Raw genomic sequence first — 21,516 nt, 5'->3', positions numbered from 1 at the left:
TTTTTTAATCAGTTGAAAGAAGTCCTTAGATATATGAAGTTTCTTATTTAAAATTTTTATTTTTAAGTGCCATAATGTAAGTTCTTTGAATAATTGTATAAGACAGTGACACTAAATGTTGTAGGAAAAAAGGAATGGTTGCAATAATCTATACCAGTTTTCCAGTAATGAGTTCCTAAATAATGTCTCCTTTTAGTGATAGTTTGCTCTCTCTCCTGCTCATTCAGTTTCTGTTACTGTATACTCCTTTATAACACAATGAAACTCTGCACTTCTCCTTCCCACTATCTTCTATTCCTTGTGCATAATGTAATCTCATTATTATTCCCACAGAACCCAAGTTCAGGCCAGTACCTCCCATTTATAGTTATGAATCTGGTCCCTAGTCTGTGTGTTTCTGGAGAAAGGACAGTGTGTTAGAAGGATCTTGACTTGCCGAGGTAGGTAAAGCGGAAAAGAGAATTTCTCTTTATTTACATTTCATTAATGTTAAAAATCTCAATATTTAAACCTCTGAATTATTCCTTTGCCCAGAAAGAATGTGTCTGGATTAAAAAAAAAGAAAACTACAAATGAGTAAAGGTACCTCCAGTTGCCCCCAAATCCCTAGGTGGCTCACATTTAAAGTGTTCTTTAGGAGGCACTTGAGAAGGGAATGGAATAAACAAGAAATAAGATGGCAATATTTTCTCTAACAGTGGCCTTGGCCAAAATGCTGGTGTAACATTGACCTTGATCAAAATGTTGTCATAATAAGATCACACTCAAAATTGCTAATTTTCTCTTTTGAATGCAAGAAGACCTCTTGGTACTACAGGAATCAAAGTAGATTTTCCCAAAATTGTTCTAGAGTTCATGTTTACTTGAATCATTAGGTTAACATGACACCAAATGTCAAGATAATAATCCCTAGTTGATTTTTATTCTATACCTAAAAGGGAAAAAATAATGGGTGCAAAAGATTTCTCTTTGATACTCAAAAATGACTCCACATTGCTCAATTATATAAACAAACTTTAGAGATTCTTGGAATTGGCTTGCTAAATTCATTTCCTTTATGGTTTTGACCATTCTAAACTCTTCTCCAAAGATTTTGGAAGTTTTGGGGTCAAGGGAAGGCCAGAATAAAAATTGCAGTTGCAGCTACATGAAGTGTATGTGTCTATGTGGAGTGGAGAATATGACTTCTTTCATTAAACATGACACAAGAATTAGTTATAAAGTGGACCCTTGTATCTACTGGTATATAATATAATAGCTAAGTGGACCCTTGTATCTACTGGTATATAATATAATAGTATGGTGTTGAAGAACAGTAGTAGTAGAGGATGAATTTTGAAATTAATATTTATGAGACATTAATCATTCCCTTTATAATATCATTTAGTGTCTGCATATCTCCTCTGCCTTTCACTGATTTTGAAATAAAGAAAAGAAATTGCCCTGGCTCTAGTGAGCCTTATAAAAATGAATACAAAAAATAATAAATTCTCTGGATAGGGTTCTTATTGATTTCGGCTTGGATAGCATTGTCATTCCTTTCTCAGTGTCTTTCCAGACATTTAAAAAGTATTCTAAATGATCTTAAATATCCCAAAGGATGATTTGGAACACCCTAGAAAATAGACTCCTTGAAGGCAGGGATTTTTATCTGTCTTCCATGCCATGTCCCCAGTGCTCGAGCGGGCCTGATGCAAGTGCTCAGTAGATGTTTGTTGCTTTGGATTGGTAAATTCATGTCAGGAGAAGAACTTTGCCTCCGCAGTAAGGCCAACCTTTGTTAGGAGCCTACTCTTGTACTGGGTGACCTGGAACAATAAGTTTTCTCGTGAGTAAGCACTGTCTGGATAACCGAGAGAGCACGCACACACCACTGAGCACCAAGCTTGAGACGTCCCGGGCACTTGCTGAATGACCCTTCCTCCATTAACCCACACCCATCCCATCCTTTTTCTGTTAGAGCTTCCTATTTTTCAGAATGCAATTGATTCAAAAGGATGATTTTCCAAAAAACAAAAACAAAAACAAAAACAAAATGAAGCATTTTCAGGGAAGACTGGTGATTTCTAAGAGGAGTCTCTAGATGCAGAATTCCCAGGCAGAGAACTCACTCCTTCCTGCTGTGTTCCTTAGTTTCCCTGACCCTCAGCCCACCGACCACTGCTGCCATGAACGCCACCATAAGCACTGACAACTCCACTTTTTAGGTTTCCACTGTGGATAAATTAGAGTTCCTGTGGCCAGGATTCTCACCTGGTCCTGGTTGACTAGCTCACTGCACACCTGTGGGCAATACATGGCTGTTGAATCTATAAAAAGAGCTCCACCCAGTGCTCTGGGCACGACATGGTGGCAGGCCTGCAAGGTTGCAGGAGAGCAGAGCAGAGGCTGGAGTGGTGGCAGCACCGAGGGCAGAGGCCCGGAAGACTGTTGTGCAGGACGACTGTGCAGAGAGGCCCGGAGGATGGCTGTGCGGGACAGCTGTGTGGACAGAGGGGCCCAGAGGCAGAGACTGGCTTGCTGCCTGCAGACTCGCTCTGAGTGGACGGGATTTTAGTGACTGACCTGCCACCTGGAAATAAAGTTGGGTATAACCCTTTCACTCCAAGAACGTTTTGCTGTCATTTTCTTTGGTCACACTGAATCCATAGCAAACTTGCCCAGGGCTGAAACCCGTTGGCAAAACACCACCAACCTTCATCTTCATTATTTTCTGGCAGCAGGGGAAATTTTGGGTTTTGTTGTGCTTGTTTGTTTTATTTTATTTTCCACTTGTCAAGTAGATTGAGATATGGACCTTGTGAAAGTCTAGGATGACCCAGGGAGCTAAAACTGTAGAGCCTTCTTCTTTGACATTTCATGGCTGGTATCTCTTCAAAGAGGTGATTTCTAAGCATTCTAGTCTTTAGACTGATGATGAGTTCTGTCACTCAGTTGCTGTGGTATACCTTAAATCTCTCATTAATTCTCTTGATTGCTTACTGTGTATCTGGGTATTTCAGTGCTGTGATGGATAAGTAAGAGTGAGACAGAAGTTAAGGTGTGGGTCTATTCTCAGGGAGAAAATAAATATAAAGAAAATGCAAATATATTTACTATAAATGTTTATTAAATGACTTGTATAAATAAAGGTGTTAAATAAATGGTGATTATAAGTACTGAGTTGGGGCTAAACTGGAGAGATTTATATATATTAGACATTAGGCATTTATATACATTAGGAAAAATACACATTATATACATTAGGAATTTATATACATTTTATATACTGTAGGAAAAATTATTTGACAATATAGGCATATGTATGACAGTGTGGTAGAGACTCTATTTATATAGTTTTTCGCAGTGCAAGAATTATCATGAATAGGCTGCCTATCTGAAAGGCTGTCCAGCAAAGAGGAGGTTGCCAACAAGAGCCAAAAGAAATTAATGGGTATAAAGAGCTGGTGTCCTCTCAGGAAGACCCAGAGATTAAAATCAGCATGTCCATGAAGTGTGGAAAATTCCATCTGATATGGGTCTGCAATACTGTCTGAAGGAACTCATTCAAGGGGCTTGGGAGGTGGGAGCAGGCACTCCTAGGTAGGGATGTTTCTCTGGGAGGTGAGTGACAGGGTCATAGGCCAAGGAGGTCCTTCTGGGTGAAAGAAGTGTCATGGTTAGGGTGACCCTGGCTGCAAGACATGCTGGGAATATGGAAGAAAGAAGGGTATGATGGAGGCTGACTAGGGCTGGAACTATGGGAAATTAATTGGGACAAGTGTTTATCTCCCCTCCAGAAAGGCTAGAAGTCCAAATCACCAGGTCTGGGAAGGCATATAGCAAACTAATTCAGTATTTTCCTAAATGCAAAAACGTCCTAGAGGTCATCTAGGTGACTTGTTAAAAATACATTTTCAGACCCCACCCCAGAAGACCTGAACTAAACCTCTAGAGAAGGGCTTGAGAGTCTGTATTCTTTTTTTTTTAATTTTGGTATCATTAATCTACAATTACATGAATGACATTGTGGTTACTAGACTCCCCCCATCATCAAGTCCCCACCACATACCCCATTACAGTCACTGTCCATCAGCATAGTAAGATGCTATAGAGATTCTGTATTCTTAATGAATGCACCTGATGACTTTTTATGACCAGGTAAGTTTGGAAAACACTGCTATAATGCAACTCTATCTGGCATTAGAATTCAAGTTCCCTCTTACCTTAGAGGCAGGAGAAGACTGGGAAACAGGGCTTTTTGGATTTTGTATAAATTATATATTAGGAAGGGATCCTGGAAGCAAGATACAGCCTTGAGAAATAGGACCTCATGTTCTAGATGTGGAAGCTAGGGCTCCAGTGAACTGAACTGTTTGAGGCAGGGTTCTAGTGCCTGTGGGAAACTAGAGGGGATCCTGAGAGAAAAAATATCAGTCAAGTCACAGATGAGTGTGGTGGCAAAATTCCTCTAGCCCTGTTGATGCAAACAGAAGATTAGGCTCATGTGGCACTCTTGTCTGATAGCCTATGGAGGCGGGGAGAGGGTAAGGTCACACCCTCACGGTGAGCAGCAGGTGGTGTCTCTTGAGGATTTGTTACTGGATGGCAGCCATTGAAGTAAATGGATGGTCCTTAAGAAATGGAAATTCACCAAGATGACTGGACAGGCAGTGAGGGGACGCTGGTTTTATTCAAGGCTTCATTCTTTGGGTCCACATGTGAAAAGGTCTCATGAAGCTTCTGGTGAAGCTCTTTGAAGCTCACCCTCTTGAGTTTATCAGAGTCAGGGGGGGTATAATCATGTGTCCGATCCCCCCAAGGGGAAGGAGAATCCCAGAGGACTTGACTAGCACTATGATCCTAGGAGACCCTTCCCACAAGAGAGCCTTAGTTTCCCCCAACCTTGGAGGATGCCCTGGAGTGGACAGTACTCTCAGGTGAGGCAGGGCAGGCGGGTGGAGATGGGCATGAGCTGTAAGGAAATGATTAGTGTGTTCTACTGAGCCAAGAGTAGGGATCGTTGAACAGGGAGGGAATACAATTTGACTTTTGGTAATTCCTGTCGACCGAATGTTTGTGTGTCCCTTCCCCACCCCCTCATTCATGTGCTGAAACCTAATCCCCCTCTGATGGTGTTGAAAGGCCTGTAGGAAGTGACTAGGTCATGAGGGTGGAGCCCTTACAAGGTGCTGCAAAGATCAGAGTTCTCCCCTTCCAGCATGTGAGGGCAGAGTGGAAACACGGCCTCTGCGAACCAGGAAATGGGCCCTAACCAGACATAGTCTGTGGGCGCCTTCATCTTGGACTTTTCAGCCTCCACAACTGTGAGAAGTAAATGTCTGTCCTTTCTAAGCCACCTAGACTATTATATATTGTTACAGCACCCCAAATGGACTAAGGCAATCAAAGGATGAATAATAGATATTACAGCTGCTTTTAAAGAATTCAAATATTAGCCTGGAGTACCTTTCTACATTATGGTAAATTTGTTTTCCTCTCTCAACAGGAACCTCCCATTATTCTTTTCATGGCCACAAGAAAAGATAGACTTTCTTCTCTATATGCCTATACGACAGGTTATATTGTTATACTTTGTATTCTAAGCTTCTATTTTGGAATCAGAAACAAATATTTGAGTAAAATGTATGAAATAAGTTAAAAGAGTTAGCTCTCTTCATCCTTCAGAATCGTCCTCTGCCAGTCACACTCCTACCTATGTTTATAACCTGTCAAAATCACCTCTTCCATGAAACCTCACCTGGGTTCTCTCTGCACATGTGACTTCTCCTCCTTTGAAATCCCATAGCATGTTGGTTTATAAGTCTTATAGCACTCACTATTTACAATTTTACTTTTACCCTTCATGAGTATTTAATTTACCTTTATGTAATATTTATTTACAACTCTTCTTGTTCCATGAAGGAAACCTACAGAAGAAAATATAAAATAAATGAGAAAATGGCAACAAGGGGAAAATAAATATAGAACTCCAGGATGAAGCCAACTGTTACAGACATTTACTGGATGTTTGCCATGTCCCACACGCTAGACAGTCCCCTGGAATGCAGAATTTGAGTTGGGGCAGAACTCTGCATTATGGATCAGTTCAACCCTGGGAAGCACCCAGAGATCAGCTTCAGTCATCACTAGAGGTTTGATTAATAACTTAGCCCCCTACCTTCTGCTCTCTAATTCATGTGTTTCTTATTATTGTTAGTTGCTAGAAATTAGGCAACACTGTATTCTCAATGGGGCTAGTACTTTTTGTTCAAGGACACTCTAATTCCATAGATATCTTGGTAGCTCTTCCCTAAGTCTTCTTCTAGGTTTAAGGCTTCTATGTCAAGACTGTAAGGGCATTCATATAATTATGCTTGGGGAGACAGGGGATGCCTTAATTTTTCTGAGGGAATTTCTGTTCCAGTTTGCATGTACTTAATTTATATTATCTAGTAAAATGAATCCCTGGCAGTTTTTCATCAAGTTACAGCTGCCTCTGAAAAGAAACCTCATTTATATGTTATTTTCTGCATTGGCTAAATAGTAGCAAATAGGATAAGGAAATGACCATCATTTTCCAAATGTTATAAAAGCAGCTGATGGCACCAACATAGCCATTTAGGCTCCAGGGCAAACTATGGCTGGGAGGTTGTGACTGTACAAACATGACAATGTAGATTATTACCATGGCAATGTAAAAAGCTACAGATTTCCCCCAACACTACCTCATTTCTATATTTTGACCAAAATAATTGTAGAGGAAGGTCCCTTCCAGGCCATTTTTAAAGCAAAAGATTTATATTAGGAACAAAGAATATTTACTCTACTTTTCAATTTATATCTTTATGAAGCAAGAATATGAAAAACTATAATTACAGTATAATTTTATTCTAATTGACCTTTTAAAATAGTATTTTTATTATAACAACTATCACCTCAGATAATAACTAGTAATTAGGATTTTTTCTCATGGGATTGATTTATTTAAAAACGCTGAATTTTTGCTGCTATATTTTCAAAATTTAACTAAGTTGCTAATCTAAGATCATGGTCTAAGAGGTCCTCCATGAATTAGAGTTTTGCTTCCAGGTAGCTCCAAGAAATGTTAATTTCCTGAGTCTTTTTTCTCTTATATAGTGAGGTCAGTTGCTTCAACATAGAAAGAGTATGAGACCCTTCTTCCCAAAAGGGTCAAGCATATGGATTTATATATATCAAGAGCTTTCCCATCATCATCTCTGGGCTTTTTCTTGGGGCTAGGCTGCATCTGGTGTAATGTGGGACAGAAGGGCGTCAAGAGGTACACAGACATGCAGGATCGATGTTGACAGCAGCTTGCAAGGCTGTGTGTGTGATCCAAGGCACAGGCAGGGTCTAACCCTCAAGGTCATGAGATGATGCTTGGAGCCAAGAAGGGCGACATCAAAAGCCAAAGGGGAAACAGGCCAGGAACCTGGGAGCGACTGCTAGGGGCATCCAAATAAATTTGCAAAAGATAACTTCCTTGCTTAGGACAATTATTTAGTAAATCGCTGACCATGTTGCCCAAGATTTTCTTACCACAACTTAGTAAGAAATACATTTTATATCATAGTCCAACATGCACTCACACACAGTCCTCACTGAGTCAAAGTTTAAGGAAGATCTTTGCCCTCATCATGGGTGGGGTGCTCGAATATTTTCAGTTCTCTCAGGTTCTATTCTCTTCATTTAAAGATGGTGGTAGGAGACTTACAAAATTGAGCTCATGATCTGCTAATTGACAGAAATCCATAGCTTAAAATGTATTGTCTTGGAGATAGAGGAGACAGGATGAAGAGAGTACCAAAAACAACAAGGACAGCAAAAACTGGAGGAGTTGGATAAGGAAACTGAAATTCCTTAGGAAGTTAGAATGAAATATGTGAAGCAACAAACAAAATAACACATTTAGTGCAGAATAAATGGAAACAAGCAAGTCATCAGGGAAATCAACATTAATACAAGTTAGTTATAAAAGTGTTGGCTTGACATGTGAATAGTTAAGGTCAGAGATTAGGTCCCAGTCAGATATGGTCAACATTTTATTAATCTTCAAAGTTCCTTCCTGCTTAACACAAGAGTACCTTGCACTAATGTTTGTAAATTAACAGCTTGATGACAATATAAGGCACTGTTGATATTCCAGGTGTCTCCACAGGGCTGAAGTTAAAATTCCTGTCTTTTATTTAGGAGAATAACCCTAAATGATTTCCCATGACAGTCTAGTAGGAATTACCAAATTAGTTACTTGGCCTTGGATTAGCTCTGAGGCCATGGGCTGTGAATAACAAGAAGAAAACCTCAGGAAGATGCTAGGGAGCTTCAGAGACACCCAAAGAAAGGAAATGCATAAAAATGTAAGTGGAGCACTGATGTCAAGCTTCATCCACTTAATAATCTTACCCCGGACTATTCTTCCAAGCCACTGCATATTTATTACATGGTATCTTGTAGTTGTCTCCTGTCATTTTAAAAAATGGTGTTTCCTCAACATCTCCAACACAAGTGGAATTTATTGCTGCTCTTCAGAACTAGGCATTATGGGTTATTCCCTCACCCCAACCTACAATTTTGGCACAAGAAAGATACTCAAGAATTACTTGCAAGTGGAAAGTACACAGAACTCTATACTGTGAGGAAATGTCTCTGTCTTGCTCATTTTATCTTCAGCATAGAACATAATAGTCGCAATGAGTATTTTTGTGTGAACAAATACATTTTTTCCATGGTCTCTGAATCCCACCCTCCCTCCTTTTCTTTCAGAGTTGGAACAACTATTATCTCTGACAACTTAAACTCTCACTTGTATTTATGGCATCTGTACATACACAATAGGAGCATTAAGTTCTTCAGTTAAAATCGTGGTGGGGAGCTATAGCCAATGATCATGTACTCTAAATGACTTTCATATTTGTGATCAGCTCTAGAACTAGGGGCTACTGAGCCTGACCTCAGATCACCTGGTAACATTAGATGATTCAGTAGTATCAACTTCTTGAGGCTGTAAGTTAAATAATCTTTGTATGACAATATAGAAGATGATGCATTTAAGAACTCCAGATTTGTTTCATACTAGTTATTCCCAGTCTTCTGTCAGAGTGGTTCTTGAATGATTGCTCAGATGAACTATGAGGAAGTGTCTCTGTGTTCTTGTGTAATGATGACAGGTTCTTCTGTCCTGAAAAATTTTGACACTGTTCTTCCAAGATGAACTCTTGATGTAACTGGAAGATGTTTAGAAAGTAGGAATATTTCTGTGTAATAGCACTGCACAAAAATTAGAATGTATTTCTGAGTGGCTATCCATCAGTTTGGGTCCATATCTGCCATATTATGTTGAATTTTATTAATGACAAGAAATTTTTCAATATACCATAAAAAAGGAAAAATTTTAATGAGCATTTTCTTTTTTATTAAATTTCCTCTCTAACACCATTTTAAGAAGTGCCTAGTATTCCACCAAATGAATAGATCATAATGTGAATAAGTTTAAGATAGAATTTGCAACAACAAAATGTCTTTATTTAAGTACCCACAGTTCCTGCCAAGACTTCACTCTCAGTTTCTAGGGAAGACAACACTCAATACCAAGAAACCTCAGCTCCAGGTAAGACAAGTAGTTTAAATATGATGTCTCATTGAAGATCTGATTCTTTTCTCTCTAAAATATCAAGGATTTGTGTTCCAGGAGGTACAAAGCAAAGACAGAGGGAGATCCCTCTTCTCTTGGCCCTCACCAAGGGAGTCCTAAAATTCCTGTGTTCATTTCTTTAAGTCTTAGATGCTGCTAGATGTCAAACTGATAATTTATTCCTTCAGGAAGTTTTTAGGGTGAGAAATCCACTCTTTTTGATACAAGGTAGCTAGCTAGACAAGATAAATATCAGGCTTCATAGGATCTTCCTTGATTATACTTAACAAGGGTCTTAACTGTACTTAGTTTAGAAATAAATTTTATGAATATAAATCCAGAGTCATTTGTTAAGCAGCTACTCGTTGCTGGAATTGAGTAAGACTTAATCTTGTGATGAAGAGAGTTGTTAATTTCCACTGACAAAGTGCATCATTACTTGTCAGTGCTCCTGAAGAGTCTGAATTATTGCAAATAATACTTGAGGTTTTTAAAAAATATAATTCATTATCATACACATCTATGGTGCAAATGACCTGACCTGCTTCTTTCAGAATATTGTACTTCTGTCTTGAGGTTTCGTTCCTGGAACTTTGAGTTGTTTCCATATTTGCAAGTCCTTAGAAAAAAACTAACCAAAAAGAAATGTTAAATAACTACAGATAGACATTGTATTTGATGTCTACATTTATAATCATCAGTTTGGTGCAATTCCTTAATGTCCACAAACACACATGTTCTTTCAGACAAGGATCTAACCATTACATCACCCTCTAGGGATGGGCGTCCTATCGGTTGATCCTAAGGTTAATGGCTCCCTCTTCAAAGAGGGTTTTCTGTTTTCCTAGCAGCATTAGCTACTTCTTTTTTCTTTCATTGGTTTGAAAATATTTATCGAGTACCTATTCTACAGTGCTGCTGTTCTCTGCTTATATCACCTGTCTTGGGCCCAAGGCATTTTCCTGCCTTTTTCAAAGTACAGTTTTGATCACTGTTCCAGCACATGTCCTGGATAAACTAGGGATTTCCCCTGGTACTTGGACTAATAGCAAAGTAAGGAAACTCAGGTTTAATTGAATGTGGTATGTCTTACTTGATGGAAACAATGAAAATTACAAGCATTTAAAATTTTGAACTACTTAAATAAGAAGAAAGTAATTCCCTAAAAATAATTAATATATCATTTATTAACTTCCATTAAACCTTTGTTAATTAAATAAAATGGTAAGTTAAATAAAAAGATTGATGATTTCCTAAGGGAGGTGAATTTGTGATTTAAACATTTTTCTTAATTGGTTGAATAGACACACACAGCATTGTATAATCCATCCAGGACTGGGAACTAAAGGCTGACGAAAGATTCTACACAGGTAGAGCATTATGGGAGCAGGAAACATGGACAGTTACTTATCAGAGAATGACTGTGTTCTATTTTACCTGATTTCAGTGGTTACTACCTTTTTATTGGTTAAGAATTTAATATACCTAAGTCAACTAATGGTTACCAAGTATCTCTGATATGAGGACATAAGAGCTGATAATTTATTTGAACAAATATAGATACCTTTGAGAATTTGGTGCACACAAACTGTTAGGAGGTATACACAGACTTTTTTGTGCACAAACTCTCTGGAGATATATAGACCCCCCACCAAGTTCATTCATGGAAACCCCTAGGTCTATGGATTTAATTTAAGGATTCCTGTCCTGTTTGAAGTCATTCAAGCTGGGGATGATGTGTGCAGTCACTTAGTACTAGTCACTTTACCTCCCTAGGCTTCCATTTTTTTTGTCTGTTAAATGAGGACAGTAGATGGAAGTCTTCCATTTCCCCAGAATGTGACCTTATTTGGATGTAGGATCTATACAGAGATACTCAAGTAACAACAAGACCAGCAAAGTGGGCCTTAGTCCAATATGACTGGTGTCCTTATAAAAAGAGGGAATTTGGAGACTGGCACTCACATGGGGAGAACACCAGGTGATAGGGAAATGCATGAGTAAATATTTAAAATATGTGATAGCTGAGACTGTTAGAAAAGATTAACATGCAAGCAACTTATCCCCCATCACTCACTAAATCTCACCATTGGAAATGATGACAGTCATATACCAAATGCTATGAATTAAGCTACGTTATTTAAATTTGTATCTTTTTGAAATCTTTTAAATATCTCAATAACGTAAGTTCTATGTCTTTTTATTCCACTTAATGACTCATGCAATCCCTAATGCCAACAATATTTCAGTTAAAGCAGTGGTTTCAACATTAAATCATTCTACCACAGTTCCCAATGAATATTTTTAGAAAATATTTTCCAGTAACTATTTTAGGAAGAAAATAGTAAAAATTTTCCACTAACTGTTTGCCCTGATTTGAAAAATACATCTGGCATCCACAGTTACATATTTTGACGGTCATGTGAATCTAATATGAACAAAGCAAACTCTTAGCTACTAAGGGAAGACTCAATGGAAAAAGAGCTGAAATAATTGTTTTGGAGGAAATAAGTGTTTACTCCATGTTATAATTCAAATGTGTAAAATGAAAATAGTTTTAGAACAATTACAGTTAATTTTTGTAAGCATATTTTTAAAAATATGATTACTCCCATGAATCAGGATATGCTTAGCAATGTTGCAAAGTCTAGTTGTTGAGTATTTTAAGTTTGATACTTTCATGGTGATGGGGTAGGTCAAGAGAGAATTTGGGATTCTAGCAAATGATCTCTTGAGTAACTAAATTAGTTTAACTGACATTTTAAGTTGATAAAAAATATTGCTTGCCCTAAAATGTATAATAATGTTTACATATGACTCCCATTTTACTCCACTTAATTAAATGAAATTATTTATAAAAAGTACCAAGATCATTGCCTGAAGCAAAAGAAAATGTTAAGTATTTAAAGTTGCAACCCCTTACCTCATAATTAAATTTTAAAAAGATGTCAGCTATGTACTGTTATACCCAATGTTATGATAGATAGTTTAAGCAGCTAAATCTTTTTAAAGCTTATCTAAGTATGAATGTATTCATAGTTTGAGAAAAACTATGAACAGTGGCATTCAATCCAATAAATGTAGATTTAAGTTTCAAGTTTTATTTCAGGAATAAAAAAAAGATTAAGACATTGTCTCTACCCTTGAGTTTACACCCATACTGCCATAAGTTGAAAATAAAACCATGTTTAAATAAGTGTTCTGTTTTCTTACATAAATGGTAGGTAGGTAGCCATTGAGAGAAAGGCAGTAATGTGTCCTGCAGTGATCAGACAGTATGTGAACTGAATCTTAATGACTGGAAAAGGTTTGGGTAGGCAGTGAACAAAGAGAGAGCTTCCTGGGAGAGTAAATGTTTTCTCATTCATAAAGCAAAACAGGTAGTTGTTAGAACTATTTTGAAATGGACTGTATGGATTATGGTATTGGCTGATGCCCGTTAGGTTTGAGGTTCTACCACTCCTTAAGAGGTGCTTTGCTTAGGTGCTCTTCCAAAGTCCTTTAGAAATTCAAAGGACTCTGAATGGCCAAAAACAATCTTGCTAAAGAACAACAAAGTTGGTTAAAGGCTGTGCTTACGTTTCCTTGGCCAATTAGATGTTGTGCTTTTAGCGCTGAATGTGTGTGGCTAGCAGGCTGTGGTCCAGGCTCACTACTTGCTACAATTGTTGGGCCTTTTCAGCCAGGAGCTAGTTGTTTGGAAGTTTCTTCTCTCATTGTTCAGGAGAGGTACTGGCGAAATGTAACTAAAAACAAAATCTTCTCCTAACCCAGAAAAACCTATCCACCAGTAGAGAGAGAAAACAGTTTTGTTATTGAATAATCATTAAACCAGTGTGATGTGTACCACAGGCAATCCAGGAAGAGATTTAAAAGTCAGAGAGCATCTCACCCTTATATGTGAGCAGGTGCAACCAATTATGGGCATAGTTTCACGATAAACAACAGCTAGCCAAGTAAGAGGGTATGATAGCACCTTTTGTCACACATAGTTGGTGCTGACTTTACCTGGTTATTGGGGTGACCATCGTCTTAGCTAATAGGCTTTATCCAGAAGGAAAACAAACTTCTCACATCTTTATAACAGGAGGTAGTTTTGCAACTTGGAACAAGGCCCCACCAAAATTAGGCTCCTACCTTCCTGTAGAAACTGGGAGATAGGGAAGCTATTTCCCTTGATTACATTTAAAGGAGGTGGCTCCCAGGTCCATGAGAAAGTCATTCCTGGGTCAAAAAGCTGAAAAAGTCCATTCTAGTCTTCAAAAGGATTTGAATACATTTCAAATAGAAGAGAAAATACTACAAGTTTTCTAAAGTAAATGACCTGACAAAAAGGATGGGAGGGAAATCTCCTTCCTTATTTTCAACAGGGAGAATTAAGCCTCTTCTGTCTAATGTGTCTGGCCTTACAGAGGAAGCAGTGTTGGCATGCAGTCTTCTAGACTCTCAGGCATGGCTGCGGTGTTACTGTTAAGTCTGGCTTCCTTAGGAGCTGCACCTCTGTCAGAGCCACTTGTTGTTCAGTCTCTGTTTGGTCAAAGGTTGTACTGAAGCCCCTTGTTTCAGTGAGACTTCAGCACCACGTGGATTAGTCAGTGCAGCTTGGAGAATGCTTGCGAGTTTGCCTTATGTCCTGCTCTGATGGCTTCTGAGCAGGGGCAGCCTGACATATGTGCACACAGCCTTCTCAACCCAGAGTTGACTCTGATCCCAGCACACCTCATGTTGGCTGTCTCTTTCCTTGAATCTAGTAAACTTCTAGCTTCTTTGCTGTTTTGCTCTATCAAGGAGCTACCTACCACCTTTTAATTGCTCTCCACTAAGATCTGTATTGTTTTTCAAGAATGCCTTTAGGCATGGAGTTCTTCACTCTCAGCCCCAAATAAAGTCAATCTTCTCAGGGAGACATGCAAAGCAATTTGTCCTTATGGTTTGCCTTTTCTCCAGGGCAGAACCTCCATACCACTCCACCATATTTAGGCATGAGGCCCCACTTTCCCTGGAATGATACCCCCTGTGCTGTGAGTATACACTGAGGGACAGAGAAGAGACAAGTTGGCAGCTCCTGGTCTTCTCAGCTTGTCCTAGAGGCATGAATCTCCACCCTATGAGTAATTTGGGCCCCAATATATTGGCTTTCTGTGCCTGGGGTATAGCTTCTGCCCTATGAGTTAGGCGCTGGGTGGAGGAGGAGAAACGGAGTCATTTTAATCACACCTGCCTAGAACAGAGCTTCCCAGAACAGATGAGAAACTTTAGTGCCTGCCCTTACTGAGATGGAACTGTAGCCCCAGACTGGAAACCGGGGTGGGGGTGGGAGTAGAGATAGAGCTCTCAATTTCTTGGCTGCACATGAGTAGAGCTTCTGTAATGAGGAGCTGGGGGATAGTAGAGTGGGCTGTGGCTCAAATATAATTATTTTAATCAATATTTAGTAAATTTTCTTGAATGAATGTTTTTCCATTTGCTGCATGACCTTAGGATAATTTCCAGAGACTTTAAATAAATAAAAATTATTTTTTGCCAGTTAAATGGTTGTGCTGGAGAGTCAGTTATTCCAGAAAAGTCTATCATTCCAGAAGTCCCATTTCTCACCTTTATTTTGAAATATATTTTCACTGGATATAGAATTCTGGAATTCTGGGTTTACTTCTTTTGTTGTTTATTTAAGTTGCTCTATTACAGTTTCTGGCAGGCTGCTGTCATTCCTATCTTCTCTGCATGTAAAGATTTTTTTCTCCTGTATTCAAGATTTTTTCTTTTTTTTTTTTTTCACTGGTTTGATTGTAATGTGGTCAAATGTTTTTGTTTTTCTCAGTGGGGGTTTTCTGAGCTTCCTGACTTGTTTGTTGTCTGATTATAATTTTGGAAAAACTTTAATTTTTTATCATTATCTCTTCAAATATTTCTGTTCTGTTGACTTGTTCTCTCTTCTTTCTCCTTGTGGTACTCTAATTACATCTCTCTTAGACCAATTTGATATTTGTCCCCAGAGCTCTTAGATGTTCTGGGTGTTTTTAATCAACACTTTTTTTTCACTTTGTGTTTCAGTTTGGATATTTCCTGTTGATTTAGCTTCAAGTTCATTGATTCTTTCCTCTACTACATCCATCTTTGGCTCTTGTGGATAATGCTGCTATGAACATGGGTGTACAACTAGCTCTACAGGACACTGATTTTAGTTTTGGGGGATATATGCCCAGAAGTGGAATTGCTGGATCATTATGGTAATTATATCTTTAGTATTTTCTGTAACCACTGTACTGTTTTCCACAGTGGCTGTATCATTGTACATTCCCACCAACACTCTACAAAGGTTCCAATTTCTCCACATGCTTACCAACACCTGTTATTTTCAAAGATCATTGATATTTTGATTTATTCTTTTTAGAGACCTCCACCAGCAACATATTTTGTTGAGAAAAGATTCCTGGAATGAGGGTGGAATTTTTGCAAGTTTCCTTATTTGTTTATTACAATTCGTTTCTGATTAAAGAAAAATACTTTGTTTTATAGATTTATTTAAATATATAGTTACATAGAACTCATGTTTTATCAGTCACACATAGTCTATAATATAGCAAATCATGACTTTATATTGAACTAAGAATAAAAGAAAACATTTATTTAGTGATTTATACAGTTTTCTACAGTTTACAATGGGTCTTCATATGCCTTCCTATAATATTCTCATATTGGTTCTCACTGTACAACTGTAGTCTTTTTCAAATGCAAGTCTGATCATTTCACTCTGTTTCCTGATTCCCATGGAATAAAATCAAACCTCTTCAGCACAGCAGCCTCATCTCCAGTTGCACCTTCCTCCTACCCTACCTTTCAGCCAAATCAAACAGCATATCGTTTCCTAGCTATCACACCATCTTATGTCTTTGTGTATTCATGTGGTTTCCTTTGCCTGGAACACTCTTCCCAGCATCACGCCCTAGATTCACTGGGAAAAATACTTTACCAAGACTCAGCTCAAGTGTCACCTCTTTCATTACACCTGTCCTACCTCTCCCATGGTGTCAGTGAGAGGTCCTTTTAGTCACCTCTCACCAAGTGGAAGTGACTTCTTTCTACCCAGTGTGGTCAGGGCAGGTTTTCTTTATAGCAGCCACCACATTTTACTATATTTCTTTATATTCATGTCTGTCTCTCTTTCTAGATTGAGAGCTCCTGCAGGAGAAACAGCCAGACTAGTTTAACTCTGAAATGTCTCCAGTAACTGGTATTTAGTATATGATCAATAAATGTAGGTTGCCTGACTAATTGAATGAATGGATGAGTAGATGGCTGGATGAAGTAGGATAGGTACTAATATTCCTACAAGATTAAAAGTGAGTAAATGGGCTACCCAAGATCATACCACAGTAATTTGAGGGCTAAAAATCAAACCCATGTGTTCTAGATTAATGCTTTTTCCTCTCCACAGTGTTGCCTTCTAAATTTAAAATGCCAACATTTAAAACATTGCATAAGGGGACACTAATACATTATTTAACTTATTGAGTCTTTTTAAATAGGAGGACAAAACTACTCTATTTCTTTCAACACATTTAATTGGATTTCTGTTTCCTTATGCTCTTGTTTTATCTCATTTATGAAATATTTCATTAAAATTCAGTCAAGACTCCAAATAGTTATGTTAATAAAGTCTTGAAATTAATATCATTCATATCCAAGCAGTTACAAACATTTGCAAACTCTTCTTTCAAAGTGTATCTCACAATGACTTTTTTCCTCCCATTTTCCCTATGACTACTCCTGTAGTAATGAAAATAGTGTGGATATTGGATCCAGAGTCATTGGCCTACGCTGACATCTTGGGTTTGTCATTTCCTAGTTATGTGACCTTATCCAAGTCACATTGTGTATACGAGCCTCTATTTCCTTCCCTACAAAATGAGAATTCTATCTACTTCATAGCATTGCTGTGAGGATTATGTGAGATAATGCATGCTCAGGGCCTGCCATATATTAGATATGCAAAACATGTCAGTTCCCTCCATATGTGAATTCAGTTCATTAAAAAAGAATAGATCCTTGTATTTTTCAGCATGCAATTAGAATAATTCAAAGAGCGAGTCTTCTAAAGCAGACTGAAGTTTCTTCAAGGCAAAGATCACATCTCAGTCATCTTCCCTATAATCTCTCACACGTTCTAAATAATCCTGATTGCTAATCATTTTCATCAGACATTTTATATTTATAAAACACTTTGCAGTAATTTTTATGGATTGTCATTCACTATATACCTCAAAGAAATGACTTTTCCTAGAACTTCAGGTGGTCACCAATGAAGATGACTGATGATAGCCTTTGCGTGTTGTCACCATGCTGTGTCTTTATGGATGGGGCTTAGGTGGAGAATCAGAAACAAAGCTCATTTGGCCTGACATTATCTAGCCTTTTACACTGGCTCCATTCTTGATGAGCTCTGGAGGAATGAGGCTGAAGATTAAATTACAGTCTTCTCAGAGCCTGCTCTTAGAGGTCTAATATATACTGTATTTAATTATTAGTTTGCATATATGTAATAAAAACAATCACTTTCAGATGAATATTACATGGTCCCTCCTAGTCTAGACAACTGCTAATTTTTAGGTTCAGGACATCTGTGCCACACATACGAAAGGAAGAGTTCCCTTACACTGAGCATCTAACGCAAGGATGCTGCGCTAGGAGTTTCACACATTTTCTCATTTGATCCTTGCAATGACCTTGTAAGTTAATAATTAGCCCCTTTTACAAATTAAAAAAAAAGTGTGCTTAGTGAAGTATAGGATTTGGCCCAGGGCCCATTAGGTAGTAAGTTGCAGGACTGAAAGTGAGGTCTGATTCCCAAACTCTTACTTCTGAATGATATGAATATTTACCAATGCAGAGACAAAAAATAAGAATATGGAAACCAATAAGCTAGAATAATATGCATAAATAAGAACAAAGTCCATCATAGGCCCAAGTAGTATAAAACATAACAAAATAAATTCAGATATATGTTCCAGAAAAATGCATTATTTTATGTGGATGAGAACTGTTCTAAAGGTTTCTTTTGGGCAGAACCTATAATCAGTCAGAAAACATATTTTTAAATAATTTAAAAAATAATTGTAAATGTTGAAGAAGACCAACCTATTTTATTTAATAATTGCTGTATTAGACTAGATAAGCTATTTGTTACATAAAGACATACACTCATGCTTTGAAAGAGTCTATTTTTTTCTTCCACAAACATTTGCTTCACAGACCTTCTGGGAGCTGGCTCCTCAAACTGGCTTTCAGGTTCCTACAAATTTCAGGTGTTTACTCTTCTGTAGAGAAATGAAATCTCAATGTTGGTCAGATGTTTACCAATAAACTCTCCTGTCCTGGGTTCCATAATTTCAGAGGAATGTGTAAAAATTTGTCTCAGAAGTTAAGGAGTGAGACTCATGTAAGGGGTGGTAAATAAGACTGCACATTTTGATTACCAAGTAAGTTGGGATTAATTTAAATCATTTACTCTCCCGAGTGAAAACTGTTCTTCTGTTCTTCAAGTTCCAGCTCAAGTACTCCTGTCCCCCATAGGAATGATCATTCACTTTTGCCCTGAGAAAGAATTTCTTAAAGCTTAACAAAACTAAATGATCTGCCTTGATATGTCAAGTTTTAATTGTTCGTGCTTCTCATTTCTTGGGACAATGTGATTCTTAGCTTTATGTGTATTTTAGAGTCCTGTAAACACAGTTTGATTCCCATTTTATTTGATTCCTGAGAAACCATGTGTGGGTCTATTGCTTCAGTAGAATTAATCATAAATCCATGTTTCTGATTTAATTTGTCTCTTGCTGAATTTAATTGATAAAGAATTACCTTTGATTTTTAGTGACTTTCTTTTATCATTTCAGGGCTTGGCTGAAATAGTGGACAATCCATGTGGTCTTCATTTGTGCCTGGTAAGAACTTCATTTGTGCACATCTTTTTCCCAAAGTGGTCTCTGAATAATTCTTAGAAAAACTATATGTTTTCTTCATTTTCTTAGCACATAGGAGCTCACAGACAAGACACAGCTCCTAGCAACATTCCACAATATAGAAATCCAAAGAGGAGGGTGACCTCTAGAGAATCAAAACTTCAGAATTATTAAAACAACATAAATATAACTTTAAATTTTTTAATTTGCCTTGGAATTTTATTTAGACTTATCATTTTTTTTCAAGTGTAAATACCTTTTTATTCATCTATTATCCATGTCATATATTTAAGATTTATCCCATGTTAACAGACACCTTAAAAAGACTCAGGCTCTCACTTTTTGAGATTCACAAAAGTTCTCAAACAGTATACAATAAGAGTATTCAAGAAAGTTCTGAAACTCACATAGAGCCTCACCTGTAGAATCCATGCAGATTAGCAGGCAAAACTGTTTGCTCTGAGGCCAGCCTCTGTCCTCAAGCAGGCAGTTACAGTGGAAGCATTTGTATCAGAACCAGGAACAACTCTATTAAAAAAACACACTTAAATAATGAGAGACTACATTCTAGGCCTTGCCAACCTAGAATATCCTCTTTTCCTCTTTTAAAATCTTAGAGGATTCTAATTCACTCCCACCCCACTACAGGAAGTATTTAAGAGGTCCTAATGTGTAATACATTGGTATTGGGCAATTCCAATTTTAAAAAGGACACAAACTGCAAAACCAAAAGAAATGACCCTGCTGAAACTTGGGAGAGACAGACATTTTTAGTAATTGAAGAGAGAATGAAGTGATCAGTCTTTTGTTCACAACTCTGTCACTGGCACATAGGCACCCAGAGGTCAGAGGCATAGAACCTCACCCAATAGAAGAGGAAGACCTGGACTAGGACCAGAGCAGAGGCACACACTGTGTGCTACAGAGGACATCAGACCTGCACTCCATGCTACCTGAAAGATCATTTTATAATTATCTTATATATGAACTGCGTATGGCTTATCCCTTTTGGGGTTCGTATTTTCTTAACTAACTCTTTTATAGTCCTTATAGAGAATCCTTTAAGGTATTGAATAGGAGGGATGTCAGGCCTAGATGGACCCAAATGACTTTACAGTTGCCATCCTGGTTCCCATATTGAACAAGACCAGTCAGCAGCCCCACTTATGCACAGCACATCCATGTGACTGATTAGGCCTTTGGGGGGCTGGTGGGCATGTTAACTCTTTAAAAATCCATGTCTGACCCTCAACCACATTTCTTCTGTGAATCAAACAAACATCTCTGTGTTCATTCTTCTTCTAGATTAGTGAAGGAGTGTCACTGGCTCATAGGAACCCAGTGTAGTCTACGTAGCTCTGGGGAGAAGGGTGTTCCTGGCCCGGGGCAAGTCCCCCCAGTGAAACCACAAAACTGAAATAAGTCAAGGGAAAGGGTAGGTTGGGAGACAGGCTTTTATTTCTTATAGTCACTAGTCAGGCTCTGCACCACCTGTCTCCTTCAGCTGCAGCTTGCACTCACCAGCCTCAGTGCACTCTCTACTTCCCGCCCACCCCTTCTGGGAGAAACTCCACTGGCAGGTCCTTGGTGACTGGAAGACACCAGACCAATTGTACCAGGAATGGAGGGAAGTATCGCTGTTTTCTTTCCACCCCTTACCCAGGAAGCTGTGGGAGGCTGCAGCAGTAAACACCTATTGATACATAAATGGGCTAAGGCCAAGAGGGAGATTCTGGAAATTCCGCCAAAGTAGAATGCATTTTTACTCCCAAAACTTGTTTCTAGCAGAAGCCAGCACTGAAATCAGGAGACTGCCTTAGAGCTGGTGTGTGCCTCCGCCACCGAGGAGGCCATCAGAGAGCTCCCAACAAGCACAGAAGAGTGGTCAACAGAGGTCAAGCAACAAGTGTGGAAGGAATACAAGGC

The 21,516-nt window shown here is 38.3% G+C and overlaps 1 long non-coding RNA gene across 1 annotated transcript; it reads left to right on the top strand.

The window, feature by feature from the left end:
* Positions 1–356: 356 nt before the first annotated feature.
* LOC130683934 (uncharacterized) lies at positions 357–19,763 on the top strand. Its single transcript, XR_008998068.1, has 3 exons — positions 357–440; positions 19,525–19,572; positions 19,660–19,763. It is a non-coding gene; the product is annotated as an uncharacterized LOC130683934 (long non-coding RNA).
* Positions 19,764–21,516: the final 1,753 nt, after the last annotated feature.

Source organism: Manis pentadactyla, chromosome 5, assembly GCF_030020395.1.
Source record: "Manis pentadactyla isolate mManPen7 chromosome 5, mManPen7.hap1, whole genome shotgun sequence".
Lineage (NCBI taxonomy): Eukaryota > Metazoa > Chordata > Mammalia > Pholidota > Manidae > Manis > Manis pentadactyla.
This window is presented reverse-complemented; position numbering and strand designations above follow the sequence as displayed.